Source organism: Canis lupus, chromosome 34 (assembly GCF_011100685.1).
Source record: "Canis lupus familiaris isolate Mischka breed German Shepherd chromosome 34, alternate assembly UU_Cfam_GSD_1.0, whole genome shotgun sequence".
Lineage (NCBI taxonomy): Eukaryota > Metazoa > Chordata > Mammalia > Carnivora > Canidae > Canis > Canis lupus.
In genome coordinates, this window is record NC_049255.1 from 25845486 (window position 1) to 25872117 (window position 26632).

The window sequence follows — 26632 nt, forward strand, 5'->3', positions numbered from 1 at the left end:
ATGAGCAGCATTTCATCAGTGAATTCTATTGCCCACATCTAAGCATCAACAAAGTGCCTCTAAATCCAGGTTGCCTTTGGAACCACTCATTATGTTGATAGAAAACTTTATGTGCTTCTAACTACACAGTTTCAACAAGCAATAGCACCCCTCATAACTAGTATTGTTAATATTACTAATGGTAACTAAGGCTTTTGGTAGTCAACCCAGATTTGGAACAAGGAGTGTGTTTTGATACACAGCTGTTACAGAGCTTGAGCTTGGGATTTCTATGGTGGTTAAATGCCTTCTTATATTCTCCTTCATCCTCTGTCCCAGAAGCCTCCTCAAATAAATATATAAGAAAGCAGAAGTGTGATGCTTGCTTTGCAAATGCAGCTTCAAGCCAACTGGCTTTCTCACCTTCAATCTGATGGCATCCCCTAAGATCATCCTATATCAAAATTTCAGAATCTTTACTGGAACAAAACCAATGTTTTGTTTACATTACAATGTACAAAATACCTAATTTTATTCAATTAGTACTCTTATTGTGGCTATGAGATTTTGTGTTACTTCTATTAATTAATTATAATAAGCTGAGATTTTGATACAAACATACAATTGAGAACAGCAGTCTCTATCTGGAAGGTAAATGCTATAGTCCATGGGAGTGATGATTTGTTTGTAAGTTACTGTTTACACTTTCCTCTTAACCCTGATGACACTTGTCTGATTATATTAACGGGCAAGAGAGTGTTGGACAAAGCCACTGTGGTCAAAATAAGAGAGAGAGCAGAGGGATAAACCACATGAGAATCATAGCCATTTGTCTGTATCCTCTTTAAGAACACACATTTCCACTGTCTGATAATGATACTTACTTTGTCATTTTAGGTTTAACCAAACAGGCAGTCAATTAGAAAAGCATGAACTATGCTTTTCTGACCTTCATTGTAAATTAGATTATACCACTTCTGTTGTATCCATCTGAAAAGATTAAATCAATGCTTTCTTTAAAAATGCACCTCCAGGAATTTTTAGTTGACATCTGAATCTATTCACAGCTGTTTAAGCACTTAGTCAACACATGTTTATTGACTGAATAATCTGTCTGGTGCTATGGAAGATGCAAAGATAAGTAAGACCGTCTGCCCATGGAGAGTTTAGAATCTAGAAGGGAAAACAAGATGCACATAGAGACCCATGATATGAAGCAGAACATACTAGAAGGAATACATAAGTGAAGTGCTATAAGAGCTGAGAAGAGGGTTTGACTGGAGCCTGTCAAAAGATGGAGATCAGAGAAGGCTGAAGGAACACGTGGAATTATGGTGGCTATTTCTTATTTATTTAAATACTCTTTTTTAATAATAAATTTATTTTTTATTGGTGTTCAATTTGCCAACATACGGAATAACACCCAGTGCTCATCCCGTCAAGTGCCCCCCTCAGTGCCCGTCACCCATTCACCCCCACCCCCCGCCCTCCTCCCTTCCACAACCCTTAGTTCGTTTCCCAGAGTTAGGAGTCTTTATGTTCTGTCTCCCTTTCTGATATTTCCCACACATTTCTTCTCCCTTCCCTTATATTCCCTTTCACTAAACATTATATGTTCTCATTCATTTGGGGAATATAAAAAATATATTTTAAATACTCTTAAGGCAAAAAATACATACATACATACATACATACATACTCTTAAGGCATTTATTTATTAAAACGTTCTCTCCCAAGATTTCACATTAGCTTAAAATTCAAATCAGTCTGCATTTCTCTACTGAGGACCCCACCTCAGTGTATGACACCTTCTCCAGGAGTGAGTGCTACCGGCGTCCACACAGTGAGTCCCATGGTCAGCCTCTCTGTTCCCCAGGTGTCCCAACTAGATGTTAATACTGCTCTGCTACAGGGTAAAAGCTCCTAACTCAAACTCATTAGAAAAGGGGTGAAATTTCTGCAAAGTGCACTTTAAGAAGAGGTACTATTTGCTCATGAAAAGAAACCAGCGGGCCCTCTAAGAATAATAGAAATGGGTACTTTACAGGTAAGCACATGATTTGGAGTGAAGAATTTGGATGTTGCTCTGCTGGTCCAGGCTGTTAATACTCTTCTTGTTCCTCCTGTGGGCCCCCTTAGTCAGATATCACAAAGCCTTCATCTGTGGCACAGAGAATGTCCACGATCCTCTGCAATACAGGGTTGTTTTCCCCTTCGTTCTCCTGGCAAATCAATTCAATGTTTCTTAGCTTTCCAAAGTAGAAATCTCTCTCTTTCTCCAAGTCTTCAATGGTAGGTTTCAATACATTGACCTGCTGCATCAATTCAGCTGCTTCATCATCCCCGTTGCTCACACCAGGATTCTTTCGCACCACACCCGGGCCAGCCTTGGGGGTTGCAGTAGTTCTGTGTGTTACAATGGGCCTCTGTGGAGCTGCACTGCTAGACCTGAGAGGTTTCTTCAGTTTGTTCAGAGCTGGAGCAACAAGGGAGGAAGCCACTGCAGTTTCTTGACCTTGTCTGGCAGCTATAGGATCATAGTCTTTTCCACCATAGTTTGCATCAAAAACCTTCTTGAACCACTGAACAAATTCAAAATTGTCCTGAAATTTTCCTTTTACTAATTTGTCCACAGGAATTATTTTGTCAATACCCATTCTCTTAAAACCTGCTTGTAGTATTTTAAAGTTCTGGATGCATTCTAGCCTGGAATTTCACTTTCTTCAAGGCAATGGAGCTAGGGAATAGGATGTCCATAAACTGACAATAGGCAGCCCCAGAGCGCAACTGTTCAATCTTTGTCAGATTCAGCTGCAGAGACTGATCCAGGACAGCATGTCATGTTGACTTAGGTTATCACTGGTGATGGACGTTGAGTATACGTTCACTGTCATCTTCGGCTCTCAATGGGACCTTGTCCACTGCCTGTGCCCAGCTTCGGTTCTGTCTTCATCTCATTCAAACCACCCAACCTATGGTGGTTATTTAAAAGAGAGTTGGATTTTGATCCCGAGATAAATTTAATTCTTTCCCCTTTTGAAAAGGGAATCCCAGCTTTCATAATCTTACTATGAGGATAATTACACAAAGAAGTGTTCAAGAAGGTGAATCACATGAGCCAAATGGTCTGTGTTGTGTGCAGTTATTTCACCTACATACCTAACTTCATGCAGCCACGATAAGAAAACACCTCCTCCCCCAAAAAAACATGAAACATCTCTTATAACAGATTTTCTCTACTGTCAAAGCAAGAGAGAATACAAAAATTCAGAAATAAAGCTAGTAAAACATTAGATGGCTCAGAATTCTTAGAAAACCAAACTTTTCTCTATGTAACTTCATAAAACTTGCCATATGGAGCCAGCCTCTGAATTAAATTGGGGACAAAAGTCACAACTGAGTCCTATCCGTGCAGGACCTCCCAGTCAGTAGCTCCTCTCTCTTCATCTTTTGCTACTCATTCAAGCTAGGGACTCCAAACCAGTTCTATTTGAGGAGCCCAGGGTGGCCATAAGTGGAAGTAGTGTGGGACCAAAAAGAGAGGGCTCACCTGGACCTGGAGTCAAGACTCTCCCTTGTGACCCTCAATAAATAACACCTTGTTTCTGAGCCTCAGTTTTCTCATCTGGACAATGTCATGCCAACATTACATGGTTGCTGTGCATTTCCAGTGAGATAAGCTACATGAGAGTGCACTTTAAATTGTAATGTGCTGCTTAAATATTAGTGGATGTCTGTGTCAGCACCATCACCATTAGCAGTTGATTTTTGCCTCAAACAAGAAACTTACCTTATTGAGGCAAAACACTTATTTTGTCACCAAAACCATTATTGCTACATTTTAACTGTGTGACCTCAAAGACGCCACTAGACTTTTTTGAACCTCACTTTTCTTCCCTACAAAGTGAGCATTGAAATTATACCTGCTCTTAGAGATTCAGTACAATGATCAAATAAGAGAAAGGGATATGAAAACAATTTGCAAACTTAAACAATCCTATAAATATTCATTGTTATGCCCATACAAAGGCTCCAAGCCTGCCTTCCTAACCTGGACTCCTTGACTGAGTATCTGGTTCTTATTTTTCAGACTACCTCCCTGGATGTAGCTTGTCACCTGCCCTGACCTTTAAGCCTTCAAACCTTCTGATCATCCTTCAAGCCTTGCTTGCTTCATTGGTTCTAGCCTACTGAGTGCTGATATAGCACATACCCTTACTCTGAAGTGCCGCACTCTACCCTGCCCTTCATTTCAGGAATCCTACAGCAGAACCAAGCAACTCTATGCCGTGGCCCTGACCCTGATCTCCAGACAGGCCACAATATTGTCAAGTCTTGACAATTCTAGACCTCTTTTCCCTGAGCCTATAACTCTCTGTTGCTTATACTTTCAAAATTCCTAGCTGTTTTCATCTCACTTCATGCTTAGAAGGTTCATAGAGGGCAGTGATTCTCAACATTGGCTGCACATTGAAACCATGTGGACAACTTGAAAAAATAATGATGCCTAGACCCCACCTTCAAAGATTTTGATTTAATGGGTCTTGAGTGTAGCTTGAGCATTAGTGTTTTTCAAAGCTATCTATCTGTGTGATTCTAATATGTAGCTAAGGTTGAGAACCACTGAACAAAGGATAATTCCCAGCCAAGTTGTAACCTGATATGGGAGTGAGGCTTGATGACAATCTATACTTCATCTGCATTAGGTATGATGGCCAAAACCTACAACAAAGGTGAGCGACATGTTCAATGTTCACAATGTTCACAATAGCTTAGTTCTGAAGCTAAGTCCTGGGGGGACTGATTCAAAATGGTAGCTTAGTCCAACTGATCCAGGTCTTAGGTAGCAGAACTCACCAAAGAAAGAGATGGTAGTGGCAAGACTAAATCTGGCCTCTACCTTAGGCATTGTTTATACCATATCCTGGGTTGGATAAGAGGTCAGGACCCTCATAGTTAAACAATGGACACATTGTTCCTTAAAGTGGGCAAGAACAGGATTTTTATGGGTCCCAAAGTCAGCTTTTAGCTTATTCTTATTTGTGCATATCTGCAAGTTTGGACTCACTCTGAGTCCAGGAATACTTGGTCTTCCCATGTCCAAAGTCTTTGATAAAGAACCAGAAATGAAGGGATCCCTGGGTGGCTCAGCAGTGTAGCACCTGCCTTCAGTCCACGGCATGATCCTGGAGTCCTGGGATTGAGTCCTACATGAGGTTCCCTGCATGGAGCCTGCTTCTCCCTCTGCCTGTGTCTCTGCCTCTCTTTCTCTGTCTCTGTATCTCTCATGAATAAATAAATAAAATCTTAAAAAAAAAAAAAAGAACCAGAAATGAAGGTGGCAATAGCCTCAAATGGCAACTTTTTCTTTTTACTTGTGAGGAAACTGGGACCCAGAGAGGACAATGGCTTAACCAAAGTTAGACAGCAAGTCGGAGGCAGAATTAAGAGTAGAGTTTAGGTCTTTTGTCATCACCTGACAGTAGGCATGGAAACACCTTGTGTATGATGTATTTAATGTATTTATTTAAATTCAAGTTAAGAACTATGTAGAAAATTCTCTTAAAGTAGATTATGTTTTTCAGAAAATTTCTGATGATGCAGATAAACAGGCGGGTACTGATGAGGTCGGGGCTGGGGGTAGGGGCACATGGAGCGGGTGATGACTCTGCTCTCTACAGGTAGTATCTGGGATCCTGTGATTCCTAGTGTCCTCAAACATCTGGGTACCTATACCTGGAGCTGGAGGTGAGAAGCCAGTGGCAGTAGCCACTTGTGTCTAGCTGCAGCACAGGGGTGGGGTGGTAGCTGCCAAGGCAGGAAGGCACACCCAATGGTTTCTAGCCCCAGGGAAGAGAAACAATGCTCAGGGCTGAGGATGGATAAATGTGCTATGCACATCCCAGGAGCTTCAGGGACTCCCTCTGCATGGCTTGATTTGAGTGAAGAATATATTTTAAACACTTTCTCCATTGTGAGACTGTAGATCAAGACACTTTATTAAAAGTGGGGGCTCAGGGGCACCTGGGTGGCTCAGTTGGTTAAGCATCCAACTCTTGCCTTAGACTCAGATCATGATCTCAGGATCAAGAGATCGAGCCCCACATTGGCATTGGGCTCTGCGCTTGAGACTCTCTCCCTCTGCCCACCCCCTTCAAATAAATAAATAAATATTTAAAAAAAAATGGGGACCCAGTAGGTGAGAGCCAAGTGCTTGCCACTTATATTAGAAGACAAAATGAATCTGGGTTTGTTTTGTTTCATTTTGTTTTGTTTTTTCCAGTTAGCTAGAGAGGAGGAGGTTAGTGAGCATTTCTAATATCTTTGCTCTGTGATTGCTGGCGGAGTAAAATTGGTGATCTGGGATGCATTTTTCACCTAGAGGTAGGGTATTGGTCTAAGGACTCACTCTGCAGTAGATGTATACTGTTTCCGTATAGGTGAGTATCAGGCCAAGGGTGAACCACCAGAAGACCCATCTCCCTGAAGGATTTGACTAAACAGGAAAACAGACAAAGCAATGAAAATAATATATCACATTGCATTTTACAGATTATAAAACACTTTTAGGCATTGCTATAGCCTTGTCTTAGAAAAGTATATAAGTCAAGCAAGGGTCACATAATAGGTGAAAACAACTAAAGTTATTTTAAGAGAAAAAAAAAAAGACACTTTAGGAATGCCCTGTGGTTTGGAAATAACCACTTCTTAGGTGTTAAAACTGTTCAGCAAAGATCATGTAACTTATCAAGATGGCAAAGAATAAAAATGACCAAGTTTCTTATTTCATATTTAGAGTCTATTTTACTATTACATAGTATATGGCAAAGAATGTTAGAGTGAGGCCAGGAGGCCAGAAGTTGACAAGAACAGCTCTAAGAAGCAGGTTTGGCAAGCCCCAGTTGCTAGACTTGGTGTGAGGGTTCCTGGGTTCCTGGGTAGTGAGGGGTGTAGAAGTAGAGCAGATGGCTGGGGCTTCAGTTGACTTGATGGAGGCAGAAGTGCCATTATCAATGACTATTTCTGGGTTGTCTGTATGCCCAGGTTATATTTGCACCAAGGGACATCTAGCCAGCTGAGCTAAGTCTGTCTCTGAAAAGATCAGTCAGATAGCCTTGACCTAATAAAATAACTTAATGGAATTTTTCACTCTGATCAGATGGTTTTGGGACCAGTTAGGATGACTGATCACATTTCCTCCTCCACTCCCTCATCCCCCCTTCAGTTGAACTTGTTGGATTGGCTTGTGGCAGGATTTGAATGATGTTGCCTTATGGTTTGCATCTCTATTTAACTTGGATGAATATTGTGAGACTTACAAAAATTGTTTAACATAAAGAATAAAAGTATTTCTGTGCCTTTTCTCTACACTGAGAGAATAGTAAGATAGAATAATAGACTTCATTTTAGAGAAAATCAGATAAATTGATCTTTTCATTTGTATGGATACTGGGAGCTTTTATACTTTGAACTAGAAATATGAGCCCAAACTCATAACTAACTAAATGCCTCATGCCCCAGAAAAGTCTCCTCTGTCGAAAACTAATCTTCTAAGAAATCTAAACCACGGACTTTCCAGCCTATGAAGATTGTGATCATTTTTCACAAAGTGATATGTTTACACATCAATTAATACAAAGGCCCTAATGTTGAAAAATAAACCATGTGTTTGTGAAAACAGGACATTTCTTTAGTGCAGACTCTGGTGCCTGAACATCTGAGTTCAAATTTCACTCTGCCACTTACGATCTGTGTGTCTGTGGGCAAGTTACTTAACATCCCTTTGCCTCAGTTTTCTCCCATTTTTCTATAAAATGGGAATTATCTATAGGGTGGTTAAGAACATTTAGTTAGTCAATTTGTGTAAAGCATTAGAGGGCCTAGCACATGGTAATATTCCACTGTATCATTTTAATGGTCTCCTTATTCTTCTGATTTTCTTCCCAGTTTCTCACTTATCCAACCCATTCTATATCTGGCTACTAAACAGTCTTCTCATTTAACAGCATACACAATTTACCTACTCAAAAACTCACATTGAGAAGGTCCTTTTGCAAAAGAAACCAGAAAAACTTTCCCATATTGTAGTTTACATGTAATAAGTAATTGAATCATGCCTATGCCTGTATAAACTATCTAGATCATGGGAGGGAATGAGAAAGAGGGAACAGAAGAGCACATGAAATTTTAGGGAAGTTATTAATAGGTATTCAGAATAAGATTAGAGTTTAACAGGTAACAGACTTCCACTTCATAAAATAATTCATTAAAATCTTAATGGGCATTTTTCTACCCCAAACCTGTTGGTCATCCTAACCTGGCCATAAAAGTATCAAAGTATCAAAGAGTAAGAAAGGCATATGTAGCCATTTTAAAAAAAAAAAATGTTTTATAGAAGCAAACAATTATACCAGAAGAGTTGTTAAAAACAAAATAATATTGCCTTCACACAGTATGTATTTATCAATCTGAATTTATATAATTAAAGCAAAAAAACCCTTAATATAATTATGATTAGGGATCCTTTTAAAATAAGAATTTTTGCCATAAATTAAACAGCCTATAGACACAACTATTTCCTTTGTCTATGATATATGTATATGTGTATACACACACATATGATATTTTTAGAATAAGAAATGATGAGAAATTTTGGATATGGGTACAACCATATCCAACCATGCCTTTAATTAGCTCAACTTTCTCATTAGGAAAATGAGACAACACTGCTCTTAAAGTGTAGGAGATTGCCAAGAATAATAGCTTAACTAATTGAAGATCATTATAAACAAATTAGAATGTATTTGTGAATTCTGCTAATGATGCATGTTAAATGTATGAAGTGATATCCTGGTGTGGAAATATGGTGAATCTGTCTTTCACATTTTTAGTAATTGTTGTTTTCTATTATATATGTGTTATTTACATTTTTTAAATATGTATATCATTTTGGGAGTAGGAAACTTACAAAATTGGTACTGTGCTTTAGGAGAATTTTTCTAGTAAGCAAGTATAAGTTGATTGGATAGGGAAAGGAAGATCTTAATGGGAGATCCTTTAATAAAGGGAAGGGAAAAGGTTGTAAAGAAAGTGTTAACTTTTGGGGCGCCTGGGTGGCTCAGTTAGTTAAGCATCTGCTTCAACTCAGGTCATGGTCTCAGGGTCCTGGGATCAAGCACCGCACTGAGCCCCACATCGAGCCCCACATCAAGCCCTACTTCCTACTAAGTAGGAAGCCTTTTTCTTCTTCTCCCTCTCTTTCTTTTCTCAAATAAATAAATAAAATCTTTAAAGAAAAAAAGAAAAGAAAATGTTAACTTTTATTATTATCTGATTTAAAATGTCACATATCAAATGTTGATTCAGGAAAACTTTATTGTTAGGAAAAATATGAAATGTCAAAGGAAAACATTTTTAAGGAATGCTAGCAAAATATATTAAACTTCAATATTGGCTTAGCAATTAATAAAACTTTTGAAGATATCTTCTATGTAGAGAATTTAAAGCACTTTATCATGTATATATTTTCAAAGTGATGCAGAGTTCTGAGTAAATCATCCAGAAGAAACTTAAAAGGAAAAAAAATAATATGAAATCACCATGAATTATTTTCATGCAAATGTATCCATCTGTATGACTCTGTGGCACTGATCCAGTGACACCCCTCCTGTCTTTACAGTGGTGGTTCTTTCTCAGGAACAGATGGCCAAGCCTGCCCCACAGGCATCTCTCTCCTTAAAAAAAAGGTTCACCTTTTTCCCAGGCCTTCCCTCAGGCCCCCAAGTACACTCCTTCATGTAGCCAAAAGGACTATAGTCCAGGAGGACAATCTCATGAGGCAGGCTGGGTATCAGAAGGTTTTCCAGGCACAAGAGTGACCTTTGAGCTTCTTTTCTTCTCTGGCTTCTGAAAACAAAGGATAAAGGAGTAACTGGACTCAGCATCAGTGATTGTAAAATGTTATACATTTAGTTCAACCTCATAACAGATGAATTGACTTTTTTTTTTAAGTTAATAGTTTAGGATATTGTAATAGCTCCTTGTAAGAGGTAGTAAAAGAGTTTTGTGGATTGAAGCAAAACTTACCTTCAGTGGAAAAGCACATGAAGGTAATTGCTCAGAGAACTTGTACACTGAAGGACAATTCATGACATTTTACCACAATAAATAATGGTGAAATGCCATTCAGGAATTAATCTCTACTCCTAGAGAAGTGAAAGAGAGAAGAATAAAACTACTCTTTTATCTGGCTTTGGAATGAAAAAATAAAGTCTTGGGGAAACTCCATTTTCCCTGGAAAGTATAGCATTTCCCTGAGATTGTGCTCGGATTTAAAAAAAATAAGAGCTTTTAAAAAAATGCACTTTAACATACACCTTCATGTGTACTTCTGCATTTTTTCTAAATATCTTTATGCTATTTCTGTGAGCACATTATTCACTATTGTTCTAAACTTTGGCATCTAAAATTACATATATATTTGACAATTCAAAAAGATAATTGTAAGTTTCTCTTCTCTCCTTTTTTTTTATTATGTAAAATATAGTGAAGGCACATTTGCTATTTCTATAAACACAGTACTCAATCATGTTTGCTGATCCTGCCCATTATTCTACTACTTTAAAAGTTCCCATGCTACTTGATTGCTGCTGTCCCAGGTGCTTTGTCTTCAGGACCCAGTGGTGGTTTTATAATACTGGGATCAGAGCTCAGTGATTTAATTGTAGCCATTTTAAGGTTATGGCCCAGAAAATACTAATCAAAAAGTTAATAAAATGAATAAAATGAAGGTTGAGAGGAGCACTTCTTAGTCTTGCTCTTCCAGGGTTCTTGCTCAGAATGATAATCAATGTTTAGTCATTTTACAAACATCTAAGGGGCTAGAGATAAAGAATGTGAATAATAGAGTTCTTGCATGAAGAAGTCTACACATAACCAAGTGCAGTAGGTTGACATCTGAACAAAGTATTGCAGTTTTACGCAAAAAGTGCTATATAATAGAAAAAAAATGTGATGTGGCTGTATCAAATAGAAATATTTCAATGCAAGTGACACAAAGTAAAACTAAAATTCAAGGTATCCCAAACAGCAAAACTAATTTATTAGCTTACATAACAAAAACAGATATTTCTGATCCAAGTTCAGAAGTAAGGCAAAGGTCCTGTTTTTTCTTTATCTTTCTGCTCTGCCTTCCATAATGGGTATGTTATGGGTTGAGCTGTGTTCCAAAATTCATATGTTGATGTCCTAACTCCTAGTACCTAAATGTGACTGTGCTTGGAGATAAAGGGCTTTAATTAGGCGTTTAAGTTAAAATGAGGTCGTATGGGTGAGTCCTAATCCAGTGTCACTAGTATCTTAAAAGATTAAGATATATTTCTGTAGTAAACTAAATTTGCTTAAACTGCCCAGTCTGTGGTACTTTGCTATGGCAACCCTACCAAACGAATACAAAGTACCACCTCAAGCTTAATGGTGGCTCTTATCAACTCTTAGTATCACCCTTGGAGCTACAAAATACCAGAGGTGCCAGACTTTATAGCTTCTCACTAAATCATCCAAGTGTCACAAGAGAAAGTTTCTAGTAGCTCTCCACAAGTTTTAGGATTCTCACTCTTTCCTATGCTTTTGTCTGAACAGTTGCCATGCTTGAAGAATGGGATTCATGGATTGGCTTAAGCCAACCAGAACTACCCCTAAGGATGGGTGGAGTCACATCCATCCAAACCACAGAAGGTGAAGTCCTCAAAGGAAAATCAAGTTATGTTGGTGAGACACACAGCTATGGAGATCACCAACAAGTATCCAAAGAAAGGGATCAGATAAGTCCATCTAGGAAAGCTGAGCAAAAGTAGCTCCAAGGGTAACTGGGATGGGTCTTGGAAAAGAGAAAACAGTGATAAGCACCGGATATTTAGAATGATCTCATATTCATAAAAACAATATATGTGTATTTTCATCTGTATGAAAATATATAGGAAAAGTGCCCAAAAGATACCAAACTTTTAAGAGTTACTATCTTGAGAATATCTGGTAGAAAATGAGGGTGAGGGGAATCCTTTTACTTTTTATTTTACATAAATCTCCATTGTTTAAATATTTATAGAATAAACATATATAGCTACTTTCCAAATAAAGATATATGTGTTCTCTATACAAATTTTCATTTGCAGATAAACATAAAAATCAATTAAAAATCATCTGACATTTTACCACCAGAGGTACCACTATAAGCAGTCTGAAAACAGTCTATCAGACCTCTCTCTGGACCCCTGTGCTGACACAGACACAGAGACTGCACTTAGAAGCTCACCCCAGCCTGCCTCAACACCCTCCCTGCTGCCTACAACCCCAGTGTGTTGCAAAGAAGGCTCTCCTATCACTCGTCTATCTGCAGGGTGTCTGGAACCTGTCCCTTTCCATTTCCATAACCATCACCCTTGCTGAGCTCTTATTAACTGGCCCCTGCTCTGTAGCAGTAGCCTTCTAATGGCTCTTACTTCTTTCCTCTCTACCTCCTTGTATCCAATTTCCCCACAGCATCCAGATGAACTATCCTAAAACCTAGTTCTGATCATGTTAGCACTTTGTTCAAAAGCTTTCAAAAAAAAAAAAAAAAAAAAAAGCTTTCTGTAAAAGAAAGGCCAAACTGCATGATCTGGACTGAATCTAAACTTTTCATTGATCCCTTGGGAACGTTTCTTCCCTTCAACTCTAGTTCATATTCTTTCCTCTGAAAGGACAGGAGTACTGTGTTACCCAGGTATTTCCATTAATTAAAATTCCTCTCCTTCAGATGCTTGCCCACATATGAGAAAATGTTTGTACAAAGATATTCATTGTAGTCAACTCTATAATAGAGAAAATTAAAGCCAACATAAATGTCCACCAATAAGAGATTGATTAAATAAATTATGGAAAGGCAGGTTTCCAGTGAAATAGTTACAGCTGTTAAAATGATATAGATACAGCTTATTATAAAGAGAAAGTCAGAATATTGTCCATCAAAAGAGTAGGTTATATAATAGTTTATAAATACCTTCTTAGGGCAGCCTGGGTGGCTCAGTGGTTTAGTGCCGCCTTCAGCCCAGGACGTGATCCTGGAGACCCGGGATCAAGTCCCACGTCAGGCTCCCTGCATGGAGCCTGCTTCTCCCTCTGACTGTGTCTCTACATCTCTCCCTCTCTCTCTCTCTCTCTCTGTCTGTCTCTCTCATGAATAAATAAATAAAATCTTTAAAAAATATAAATAAATAAATACGTTTTTTAAAAGCACACATATTTGTAGAGCTTTCTGGAAACACATCATCAAATAACAGAAGTAAACTCTAGGTGGTTGAATTTAGTTGATTTTTACTTTGTTCTTGGTACTTTTCTATTTAATTTGGATTTGAATTTTTATAAACATAACCACAATTATAGAAGTGACCATTTGTTAGTGCTATTTGCCAAATATTGTGCTTGCATTTAATAATTTATCTAGTCCTGGGACCTCTGGGTGGCTCAGTCCTTTAAAGCCTCTGACTCTTGATTTTGGCTCATGTCATGATCTCAGGGAGTGGAGCCTGCTTAAGATTCTCTCTCTACCTCTTCCTTTGCCCTTCCCATCCTCCCACCCTACTTGAGAGCTCTCTCTCTCTCAAACCAGTAATAATAATAATAATAATAATAATAACAATAATAATTTATTTAATCCTTACATCCAAACTTTGAGGATGGTTAGCATCACCCTCATAGAAGAGTAAACTGAGGGCTAGGGAGTAAAGAGATGCTTCCAGAATCACACAACTAGTAAAAAACAGAGATAGAATTCAAATTCCAGTCTTTCTACCTCCAAAGACCATATTATAGGCATTAGATTACATAATAATGAAGTATCATTTTTACAAAAAGAATAAAGCCATAAATAAAGAATAAATAAAAGAATAAAATATGTTTCCCCAGTCATACAAGGTCACACTCAATTGCTCTATTCCCCAAAACCTTCCTTGTCTCCATATCCAGAAGTATGATATGGTAGGAATATGAGAATAGAAAGATATATCAGAAACATATATAAAAGTTTTTGTTTTTTAATATAAGTAGTATCATTCTGTATATTATTTTATTTATTAATATACTGGACAGTTCCTACCTAAAAGTACATTGTGAACATCTTTATTATAATTTATTTTTTGGATATGCTATAATCATTTAGCATGGGTGGTCACTTACATTATTTATAAATTTTACTATTGTAAACAATGCCAATATGAGCATCCTCATCTAAATTTATGTCTGTGAGATTGTTTGACAAATTTGTATTCCCAGAAATTGACTTGCTAGTTCAAAAAAAATATATAGGGGTCTTTTCCTTTTCCTGTATCAGAATTTCAAAAAGTTTTAGCTGTCGTGAGAGAATCTGATCTAGGAGCCAGCTGGCTGGACTCTTATGGCTTTGTTTCCCTCTCACAACCTCCCTAGGCATTGGGAACTATCTTCACACATGTTATTCCATCATCTCCAAACTGACTTGTAGAAGAAAAGAAAACCGAACTGTGAATTGCCTGGATTCTGGCGAATGCTTGACCACGAAGTTGCTTTGTGATCTAAGCAGTAAATGATGCCCCTGGTGACTTACATTTCTTCTCTACAAATAAGATCCTTTCAGTGCTACATTCCACTTTTCCTGACTCTGAAGACAAGAATAATGTTTTGTCATTCTGACCTCTTAGATTTTGAAAAATAATGTACATACTATAAAGGGTTATGTTGCCTCATTGAAAGTTCAAATGATATGGCAATAAGACCATATTAAAGGCATTTATAAAAGTCCATGGTAGAGTTCATTATGGTTCATTAAATCCCCTCGTGCTTTTATCCACTTTAGTTACTGTATTTCCTGTAAATGGAATTTATGGCAGGGCCACGTTAACACCATTTCATATTCTGCTGTGCTATTACCCATTGAGTTTGAATCAATTGAATGAAAGAAGTCTTTTCGAGTGTATTGATTTTCATTTATTCAACCTCATCTGTTTGCTTTGCTGCATGCTTATCTATGGGAATAGTGCACAGCTGAATTTCTCCATGCTGTTGCTTTTTTCCCTTAAGCATTTAATACTAGAATATACATATGACAAACACTGGTATAAGAACTGCAGAATATTTGCTGGAAGTATAGTTTTCTATGGATGATATAAAAGCCTGGATTTCTTACTCAGGTCAGAACGAATGCTTCCTAAAGCAAGATACTACAGCCTCCCAGCAACCAGAGGACTCTGGTTCCTCCTTCCTCCAAAAACAAGGAGAGGAGTATTGTCAAGACAGTGATTCTTCTAAATGTAAAGCTTTGCTCATTGTCAGGAAGCTGAGTATTCTACTGCTGCTCTGCAAAGAAATACTCCTCTTTCTTTGGCCAGAGATCAGACTGAAGTCTGAACAAAAGAAATGTGTAATAAAGAAAATCTTTGAATGTACATTTTACTGTCCTTTCTTGTAACAACCAGCTTGATGTGTTTGAGTAAGAGAGAAAGAGAGAGAGTGTGTATGTTTGTGTGCATATGTGTGTACGAAAGAAATAATTAATTTTGACCCATAGTTAGGATTTTGGAGGTAAAAAGCATTTTAACAGTCTTGATTGAATTATCCATACAATGGATAATGTGTGACCACGTGATGTAGTATTAAATTATATGTCCTAGACTTATAGTAAATAGGTCTTGATTTCTGCTCAAGTAAATACTGAAATTTATTTACCAGGGAGAATAAATACTGGCTAAGGCACAGCCAAGGTCAATATTTCCTTTGTGTTGTAATAAATATTTCTAAACCCTGAAATAAGATTTTACATTATAGTTAATGATTAAATGTTATCCAATGCCACAGGAGAAATAAAATTGTCAGGCTAATTCTAAGGCATCTTTGTTTTATGTTTAATGCTGTAAAGGATAATCACTGTTGGTTTAAGCAAGATCTGATGGTAGATGTTGGCATAAAGGTTGGCTTGGCCTGAATCCCCATTGTGAAATAGAAGATGAAGGAAATTCATTTACGAAAAGCTCAAGTTATTTAAATAGACCAATGAGTAGGCATTACTGACTTAAAATGAATAATTAACTTTAACGAAAGTTTAAATATAACACTAACAAATAATTGAGCTAATTATTTTCCCTCTGCATTTCCATATTATGTGCAGTGTTATACAACTTTATTTATAGAAAGAATTTTTTAGAAAATAAGTATTTTCTTTTCAAACACAATTGAACCATAGTAAGCAAAAAAAATGAATATTACTTGGTTAGAGACTAGGAACAAGATTGAGACATATATTCAAGATCATAATCTAACTGGGGAGAATAGAAGATAACATGCAAATACAATATTTTGTAGTCATTAAGAATATGATATTTGAAATCTTAATGAGTTTGAATTCCAGCTCTAACACTGTGATTTCCAACAAGATTTTCTAAGACTTAGTTTCCTAATCCATAAAAATGAGGTAAGAAAATTGGCCTCAGAGGATCATAATAAGAATTAAAACTCTGTAAAGCACCGAAAAGGTGCCTAGCAAAAGGAGAGCCATCCAGACGTAGAAGCTATTTTAATGGTGTTTTGCTTAAGTGGACAGATGAAAATACTCATGGAAGTGACTCAAGGAGGTCCACAATTACTGAATTTGGAATGAAACATTATTTTTGCCTTAATTTCAGAAAAGAGAGCTTACTTACTAGTGGGTGGAATGGTAAATCCATTCTTCAAAGTATAAGTAGGATTTGAACTAGAGGTTGAGAGACGACTACGATTTTATTAGTTGGTAGATAAAAGTAGAGGTAATGAAAATTACAACTGCAAATAAAATAGCAGTCATCTACTCAGCCATGGCCCTGAGCACATCCTCCTTAATTTTGTCTCCTTGATTAATTAGCATGTTAATATTTCCTCCAGTTTTTACATTTTTTTCCATCATTTTTTTTCTGGGTCTCCCTTGTTAGCACCTTGTTAGCACTTCTGTCCATTTTCTTTTATATTCTTCGACTGAAAGATAACTTTAAATGATAAGTAAACAAAATAAAATAAGTGAAAATCATCCAGTCTCACTTTTTAGTTAACATAGAACGCTCTGTTAATATTTTGATAAAAGTCCTTCTTCCAAAGCTTTCTGTATCTCTTTGCCTTTCTGTTTGTCTCTCACTATGTGCATGCATGTGCACTCGCACACATACACACATACACACACACATACACTTAATACGAGCTAAATAAGATCATACAGTAGATGCATTTTGTCATTGAAAAATTTGCAATATGCCATAAAAATCTTTCCATGTCAAAAACAACTTTATTATATTTGAATGAGCTTATCACATTTGATTGTATAAATATTAACACAATTTAATAAACTCTTTAATCACAATTTATTTATTTACAGCTTTTCTCTATTAAAAAGCATCACAGTGCTACAATTAACATCCTTTTACATTCATTTTGGACCACTTATATGATTATCCCTTTAAGAAAAATTCTTAGAAGATGTGGTATATATATACAATGGAATATTACTCAGCCATCAGAAAGGATGAATACCTACCATTTGCATGGACATGGATGGAACTGGAGGGTATTATGCTGAGTGAAGTGAGTCAATCAGAGAGAGGCAATTACATGGTTTCACTCATATGTGGAATATAAGAAATAGTGAAAGGGACCATAAGAGAAGAGGGGAAACCGAGTGGTGAAAAATTAGAGAGGAAGACAAAACATGAGAGACTCCTGACTCTGGGAAACAAAGGGTTGCAGAAGGGGAGGGGAGAGGATGGAGTAACTGGGTGACAGGCATTAAGGAGGGTGCATGATGAGATGAGCACAGGGTGTTATACTATATGTTGGCAAATTAAATTTAAATAAAATATTTTTAGAAATAAAAATTAAAAAATTAATGTTTGAAACTAAAATTTTAAAAAGAGGAATACATAATTAGAAGTAGTTATATGTGCTTCTATATAAGACAAAGTCTTAACAATAGAAAAAAATTAAGGGAAAAAAATGATCAAATTGGCTTTGTTGTAGAAAGTCTGGCCAATTAAACTGACCAAACTTTTTCATTTAAATACTTGACTACACAATTAAATCAGTTGGCTTTCTAAGACAATTATCTGACATTTTGATAAGTTATTGTGGAATATTGAGCCAAACTGATCATTTTATGTCTCTCTTACATAGAGAACTTATGAGCTGGTAATAATTTAATCCATTTTATGCAGTTCTCTCTTCTCATTTCTCCTAAGGCTATACTGAATAACTCATTTTTTAGTCATCAATTAAGTCTTGTTGTCACATTTATGTAAGAAGCTTCCCATCAGTATGACCTCAGTCTTTCAAGTGTGTCATTTCTTCCCTATTGTACTAGCTGATTTTGCTAAATTTGGTTTATTTGTCAGAATCTAAGTCTCTTTTTTTAAATTTAATTCTTAGTTCTACCATAATAAACCAGATTTGATGATTCTGTCCTTTTGGAGTATGTTTCAGATATCAAGCCAATGGTTTGCCTGAGGGAGGGAGAGGGAACTGGCTACAAAATGGCATAAGGACACTTACTAGAATGGTGGTGGTTATAGAATTATTTAAGTTTGTCCAAATGTATAGTACTATATGCCTAGAAATAGTGAACTTCACTGTATGTGAATTATATCTAAGTAAATCATAAAACACAAACACATGGTTAAAAGGGAAAAAAAGAAGAACCTTCAAATGTCCCTTCTGAAAATGAGTCTTTTGCCTCCAGTTCTATAAGATATGAAACTGTATTTGAGGGGCACCTGAGTGGCTCAGCAGTTGAGCATCTGCCTTTGGCTCAGGGAGTGATTCCAGAATCCAGATGGAGCCCCACATCAGGCTCCTCCCAGGGAACCTGCTTCTCCCTCAGCCTGTGTCCCTGTCTCTCTCTGTGTGTCTCTCATGAATAAATAAATAAAATCTATTTTAAAAAGAAAGAAACTGTATTTGAAAGTAAAAGAATTAAAGCAGTGATTCATTTCCAGAGGATAGACAGATCACTATTAGAGGAGATATGAGCACAACTTATTCTACATGATAATTAAATATATGGTAAAAAGTTTTCACCAGCCTAATGGAGACAAACAAGAGTTTTCAGTAAATTGTTATAGAATATGAACTGGTGAACACTTTTCAATTTAGATTTATACTTCACATATAATAAAGTAAATTTTATATGGATTTTTACATAATCAGTATCAAATCTTAAATAAAATCTTAAAAAATAAAATCATTTCCCAAGACCCTAAAAATTTAGAAATATTATTAAGTGACAAAAGTAGAGCCAACTGTCTAGAACATATTAGAGTGACAAAACATGAAAGACTCCTTACTCTGGGAAACCAACAAAGGTTAGTGAAAGGGGAGGCAGGTGGGGGAATGGGGTGACTGGGTGACAGGCACTGAGGGGGGGCACTTGATGGGATGAGCTCTGGGTGTTATACTATATGTTGGCAAATAGAACTTCAATTAAAAAAAAATATATATATATATAAAGGAAAAAATAAATTTAAAAAGAAAAGTAGCAAGTAGAGGAAGGTATTCATTCCCAGAAAATAAAGAAAAGGGTCATATATTTGCTATCCTGCAGTACAATGTAATTAATCAGAATATTAAACTGTATAGTAGATATTTGGGCAAAATACTTAATCACATCAGCCACAGAATTAAATATAACCATCAAACCAAAATTATGGAAATATTTTAATATGGTAAATATAAAAATGCATATTTTAATCATAACATCCTATTGTGTTATGTGTACAGTAATATTGATGAAGTCTTTTCTTGCTCTTGATGGTAAAAATTTGTACATCCCATTATATTTTTTTTATTTTTTTTTTAAATTTATGATAGTCACACAGAGAGAGAGAGAGAGAGGCAGAGACACAGGCAGAGGGAGAAGCAGGCTCCATGCAGGGAGCCGGATGTGGGACTCGATCCCGGGTCTCCAGGATCGCGCCCTGGGCCAAAGGCAGGCGCTAAACCGCGGCGCCACCCAGGGATCCCTGTACATACCATTCTAAAAGACACTTTGGAAATATAAAAACATTCACTCTTTTGGTCATTTTTTACCTTAACTAACATTTTAAATAAGGGAAAACAATATTTACATAAATATATTTATTATAACATTATTTATAATAATGAGAAAGGGAAATCAATTTAAATGTTAGCCCTTGTACTAGATAGAATATTATGCAGTCATTACAATTTTAATTATGCAAACTGTAAAACACCATGGGAGGTAATTGTTATGATCTTAAATGAAACAAGCATAAGACAACCTTGTGTACATATTATCCATTCAACTATGTTTTTAGAGAGTCATGGAGTAGAGAAAAAAGACAGAAAACATTACTCAGCCATTAGAAACAACAAATACCCACCATTTGCTTCGACGTGGATGGAACTGGAGGGTATTTTGCTGAGTGAAATAAGTCAATCAGAGAAGGACAAACATTATATGGTCTCATTCATTTGGGGAATATAAAAAATAGTGAAAGGGAATAAAGGGGAAAGGAGAGAAAATGAGTGGGAAATATCAGAGAGGGAGACAGAACATGAGAGACTCCTAACTCTGGGAAACGAACAAGGGGGTGGTGGAAAGGGAAGTGGGCGGGAGGTGGGGGTGACTGGGTGACGGGCACTGAGGGGGGCACTTGATGGGATGAGCACTGGGTGTTATGCTATATGTTGGCAAATTTAACTCCAATAAATAAATAAATAAATTATAAAAAAAAAAAGAAAACACTGCTGTAGGGATAATAGCAAATGCTATACAGCTCACAGGCAGTGTTCTAAAATCTTTTTGTGTATTATCTCATTGAATCCTTACAATTCCATGATTTTCATTTGGTTAATTAGGAATTTTGCTACAGGGATCCCTGGGTGGCGCAGCGGTTTGGCGCCTGCCTTTGGCCCAGGGCGCGATCCTGGAGACCCCGGATCGAATCCCACGTCGGGCTCCCGGTGCATGGAGCCTGCTTCTCCCTCTGCCTGTGTCTCTGCCTCTCTCTCTCTGTGTGACTATCATAAATAAATAAAAATTAAAAAAAAAAAAAAGGAATTTTGCTACAGAGAAGTTAATTAACTTTCCCAAAGTCACACAACTATGAAGTGCAGTCTCCAGTATTTGAACTCAGTGTTAGCTGTCATCCTATATTGCTTCAATGTGACTTAATCCCTGCAACACACAAGTGGATGTTAATTGTGTGAGGCTGTACTTGTGATAATACTATTCATGACTTTTACCTTCCAAACTTTCTGTAACATTCTTAATGAAATATGCCTTTTAAAAATGTTTAGGCAGAAGGCATTTAAAGGCTTTATGGGAAGGGATGGAAAGTATGACAGAGAATGAAGGAATCACAACCACCAGTCTAAGCCAAAGGAAATTGCCCTCAGGCTATAAGGCTGAGGGCTCCATCAGTCTTTCTGACCTGACCAGCTGGGAAGCCCTTGTGTGCTCTGCATGAGTATATGGGGCGGGTAGGGCCAGCGGGCAAGGGGGTTAGGGAAGTAGCAGGGCTGTCCTGTTTCTTGATTGAGTCTCTCTGTTAGACTCAATGGAAGAACCAAGTGTATCCTGTGGAATTACATAGTGGGTTGTGATGCACTTGAATCAAATGTTTGGTCCTCTCTGATTCACCTAAGCTTAACTACCAATACAATAGGTCACAAGAAATGTGAATTGCTAGTCCCAGTCATGATTTTATATCATATAGAAAAATGAAAAAAATACTGGAAACAGAATATGGTTGTTTTCTCAACTCAATAAAAAGCATTGTCCCAGGTTCAATTGGAACAGTTATATTAATTGTACATATAGCTATAGGCTATATGGCTTATTAAAGTCTATCAGAACAATATTGACTAAAATTATGTAATTTATTGCCAGTTATAGAAAAAGATGAGACCATTTGCTGTTAATGCTTTAGGCTGCAATTGAGGAAAAAGATCAGAATTATAAAAATTGCCCATATTTTTTAAAAATACCACTAGGAACAAAAAACAACATTAACTCTCTTATTTTGTCATCTAAATATAAAGCATGTTTCTTTTTTGTCAGAAAAACCAGCAATTCTTGTAATAAAACCTACCCTGGAGGGTATGTAAGACTAAGCTTAGAAAAAATGTGAATAAAGGAAATCATAAAGAATTACTTGGAGCTATAGTTGTTGATCATGAGGATTAGGCTTGACAGGAAAATATGTCCTTTGGGAAAATCTATTAATTCTTAATAGCAAATTTTGCTACAACCTGTAAAATTGTTGCAGTGTATCTGCTGAAAACCTATTTTACTTGAGAAACAGAAGTTTCTAATGTCCTGAGATCTACCCTACATGAAATGTGACTATTAAATTCTAAATATGAAGATAAAAACCAAAAAAAAAATCTAAAATCCAAAAGTTCATAAACATTGAATGGACAGAGCATCTGGACTTACAGACATTTACTTTTAACATATTTATATACTAAATTTCAAATAGAGATTCACTGAAATCAAGAAGAAACTGGTATGACTAATATTTCAAGTGCTAAGTAGATTATAAAACATATTTTAAAAAGATTCTCTTCTTTGTGAATAATTTGATTCCCTCTTTTTTTTCCCACCGCAGTTGTCTTTCAGTCTTCAGTACAAATAGCCTCTTATTCCAAAATACAGGTTAAAATTGTGTCTAAATAAAGTGTCTTGTTTCTGATGGACACAGATGCACTCTGAAACAGGCTATTTCTTATCTCTTAGTAAGTGTATTGATCTTCTTTGAAGCGTTTTTTGGTAATCTTTGATTACCACTATCTATTTGATGTCCTAGAATCCTGTTATTACAGATACAAAACCAAAATATCCTAGTTTTAAAGGACCTCTAATGCTTCAGTGATTTGGTTTTATAAATGTGATTCCAGCTCTGCCTTGTTTCAGACCATTTCATGGAATCTATCAGACCATGAAGTCTTTTAGTAAACCTCAAGATTGCTGAATGCAATACAATTAGATAGGATGGACTATGTCTGCAAGGTGTATTTCCAGTGGTCTTTGGACAGTGGGCTTTCACAATCCCCAAAATAATATGCCCAAAAATGCTACAATGGGAGAAACTATTTTAAGGCCCTGATTCTTAGTATAGCCTATAAATTAAGTATGTAGGTTACCTTAAATTTTGCATTTTAGAGAACTTAATGTCTAAAACTCAATATTTCAAAAATTTCCTAAACTATATCCAGATTCATTGTTTTGACAGTAATGGGATAAAGACATCCAAACATAGGAAGTATAGATGAGGTCCCAAATTTATGCCCACAGTTGTGAGCCAGGCAAGTAACATGAAGGGATGAATCCAGACACATGATAGCTAAAGTGAGGGAAAGCTCTAAGGCATGTCTCCCAGGAGACATCCCAATAAGAGACCTCCAGTACAGATTATCAAGTTGAGTATGTCCTATACCCATCCTAGGATGTCTTTTGACTATTATTTTTAAGATTAAGTCTTGACCACAGTGAGATACCATTTCATATCCACTAGGATGGCTACAATAAAAAGGATGGACAATAAGAAGTGTTGAGGTGGATGGAGAAAAATTGAAGCCCTCACATATTGCTAATGGAATATAAAATGATACAGCTTCTTTGGAAAACAATTTAGTGGTCACTTGAAAAGTTAAACATAGAGCTACCATATATCCCAGCAATTTCATTCCTAAGTATATACCCAACAGAATAGAAAACATACATCCATACAAGATCTTGTACACTGTTCATGGCAGCATCATATAAAATGCAGAAACAACCCAAATGCCTATCAACTGATAAATGGATAAACAAAATATGGTGTATCATACAATGAAAGTATTCAGTCATAAAACAGGAAATGAAGTACTGCTACAACCTGGATGAATTTTGAAAGAAATCAGATGCAGAGGATGCATATTGTATGATTCCATTTATAGAAAATATCCAGAATACATAAATCCATGGAGATAGTAAATAGATTAATGGTTATCTGAAGCTGGAGAAAAAGGGAAATGGGGCATGACTGTTAATCGGTACAGGATTTTTTTTTTTTTTTTTTTTTTTTTTTTCGGTACAGGATTTGTTGGAGGAAGTGAGGAAAATGTTCTGGAATTGGAAATAATGATTGTACAACTAACTGTGTGACTAAATACCACTGAATTGTATACTTTAAAAGAGAGAATTTTATAGTATTTAAATTGCATCTCAATAAAAATAAATAAGCAGTAATATGAGCTTATTTACTTACTGGTTTTCTTTTCTTTATCTTTTAAAGATTTATTTATTTATCTGAGGGGGATCGGGGAAGAGGGAGAAGGAGAGAAATCCCCAAGCAGACTGCCTGTTGAGCACAGAGCCCAACACAGGGCTGAACCCCAGAACCCTGAGATCATGACCTGAGCTTAAACCAAGAGTCAGACGCTTAGCCAACTGGACTACTCAGGCAACTTCATGCAGGCAAATATAGAACTTTCTCCTCCTCAAACCCACTTTTAAGTTTCTTGTTCTTAAATTTTTCATATATGTGGTCTCAGTTCTGTGTCTCTTTTTGGCAACTTCAAAAACGTTATTCCATTATCTTGGAGTCACTCCATTTAGAGGTAATTAGGAAAAGAAGAATTTGAGAGCTCTGGGAATAGAAAAAGGAAGTAAGGTCAAAGTTATGGCTGGAGTTGAAATTTATAGTGAAGTCTTGGGAGAAATAAAGGAAGCTGTGGACAAGTAAAGCAGGCAGGGATCTGCACTTCTGTATCTGTAGGAAGGCAGATGCTGAGCTGTGTAAGCCAGAGACTGAGGGATTGTTCCTCAAAGCTGCCATTCTGCACCTGGATAGGACATAGAAGCCTCTGGAAGTTAACAGCTCAGAGTTGGAAAAACTCAAAACATCTTGAGTTGAAGGACCGGTCAGAGAACAACTAAGCCTCGCAGTGGGCAGCCCATCTGTGACAATTCAAAATGACTTTACAGGCATTTTAATGAGACTTCAAGGAGAATCCAAGATGTTTCAAGGCAGTCTAGGGATGATAAATCAAATTGGTTATGTTGTACCCACTAGCATTAATTTATAATATATAGCATGCCATTGATATGATCCTGAGGTCATAGTGGATAGAGTTGATTATCATCAATATTTATCATGTCTTTAATCTCCAGCCAGCAGCCCTATTTTTTTCTGAAAGTTAAATTCTTCAACTAAAGATTCCTTTATAGAGGGCTTTTCACTTGTGGTTGGAGAGGGAACAGGTTGACACAGGTTCTAATAGCTGGGTACAGCAAGGTTTTACAAAGCAGATTAAGTGGTTTTAACTTTTATTTATCATATGCACTGTGATGCATAGACAATACCACCAAAAATAAAAACAAAAATTCGCTCTATTTATGAAAAAAGGACATTTCCTAAAATCCCAACATAAAGTATTGTCATAAATTATGATAAATATATGTAATGAGATGTTATGCAGCAGTTTTAGAAAGATCATAAAAAACATGAGGAAACCCACACATATTAGTATAATATTAAGCCAGAGAAAAACCTGTCAAGTGTTATATATTATGCTATGCTAACAGAAAAAAATTGAATAGACACTAGAATTTATTTATTTATTTTAGACACTAGAATTTAATGTCAAACTTTTGTCAATGCATTATCTCTAGAGAATGGGATTATTACTTATGTTTCCTTTTATGTTTTTCTATATTTTATAAATTTTCTCATGTTTTACTTTTTTAACACCAAAAAACCCCAAAGTTTGATAAAAATAAAGTTCAAAAATTTAAGATCTGGATCTGGGAATACTGAATTTCCCAGGTGCCATTGGCATAGTTTTAGATCATGTACAAGAAGGGTAAGACAGCAGGAGTCTGCATTCAGGATGTGGAACAGCCTTTATATCATAAATTTTGCAATATTCCAAGAGGGCTGCCCTTTTTATTCCCTATATATAGTCAGATTGAATCTGTATATGGTTAGACAATTTGCTTAGCTTTTAAATAATCAAATCACTTATTTTTCATAATACTAAATATACTAAATACTAAACTGAATAGTTTGTTTTTATTTAATTAAATTACATTTTACACTGGATATTTAGACTTACAAGCCATATCTTGAAGGATTTCACTGAATGTCAGGTCAACACTCCCCCTACATTTCACAGATGAGAAATCTGAGGATCAAGGAAGTTAGTCAGCTGACTCTCAGGCAAAAGTCTGATTAGTGAGAGAAGGAAGACTAGACTCCAGCCATCCTGAATTGGCAGCTGACAGGATCTATAGAGTAAAAGATGACAGATGAAAAATGATTAATATAATTTAAAAATTAGTTTCTCTGTATATTGAAGATTGTTTGAAATAATTTGCCATTTTCTGATGTTTAAAGCAAATGCCTACAAAAGAGGTGTGTATTTTTGGCCAGAGAAAAAGCTAAGAAGGAAAAGACTCAGCAACTATGAAGAGACATGTGTAGGAAATAAAAATGTTCACAAGCATTTATTATTCAAAGTACCCCTGATAAATTGGGTTTTGTGGTCCACAGGATCTAAAGTTCATTGAGCCTCTATAATATGCAGGCTTTCTGTAGGGCTCCTTTCCCTACACCATCTCTTG

General features: G+C 36.4%; 1 protein-coding gene and 1 pseudogene across 3 annotated transcripts in view; one reads left to right on the forward strand and one right to left on the reverse strand.

The window, feature by feature from the left end:
* LOC478678 (IQCJ-SCHIP1 readthrough transcript protein) overlaps nt 1-26632 on the forward strand; it is a 710941-nt gene that overhangs the window by 328398 nt on the left and 355911 nt on the right. The window lies entirely within an intron of this gene.
* Nucleotides 2082-2873, reverse strand: LOC608511 (annotated as a pseudogene).